Below are 647 nucleotides of genomic sequence, written 5' to 3' on the forward strand. Positions count from 1 at the left end.
GCCTTTGCCTCCCATGTACCATGAGTGGATCATGGTCCCATGTCTGGGGCAGGGGGCAGGGAGTGTTCTCCAGTTTTCCCTGGGAATGACACTAGAGAAGTCTTCAGAAAATATTTTGGTTCCCTAATCGATTCTTTATTTGCTCAGGGGCCAAGTGAGAGGCAGTCTGAAGCATCAGCTCAGCCACCGGCTTTGCTCATTTATTTTAGGAGGGGGAAATGAGCAAATAGTTCAGCACTATCACCTCCTAAGAGCAGAACCAGCTCTCACGTCTCCAAATTGTTCACCCAGCGCAAGCCAGAGACCGGACTACAAAGTGACGATGCTTTCCCTGCCTCTCCATCATCGGGGGGCAGCTTCAGCTAAGCAGAGGTGACACCCTTAGGGCCGCGCTGCTCGTGTCGGCGGTTTCTCCTCCGCTGCCTCATCCCAACCGCCCGATACCAGTTCTGGCTGGGCCACAGCCATCCGTTTCCATTCCGTTTCCATCCCCGCTCACTTTTCGCAGCCGTTTTGTCCCGCCACTCCTCAGCCAACGTCTCCTTTCACCCTCAGGTGCCCTCTGAGGGCTGTCGGGCTGTCTGTTGCCCCGGGCGGCCCGCGGGACCCCTCCACCGGGCTCCTCTTGTCCCCCCGAAAAAGAAGGC

The sequence above is a fragment of the Athene cunicularia genome (genome assembly GCF_003259725.1).
Source record: "Athene cunicularia isolate RWA chromosome 20 unlocalized genomic scaffold, athCun1 chr20_part1, whole genome shotgun sequence".
In the NCBI taxonomy this organism is placed as follows: Eukaryota; Metazoa; Chordata; class Aves; order Strigiformes; family Strigidae; genus Athene; species Athene cunicularia.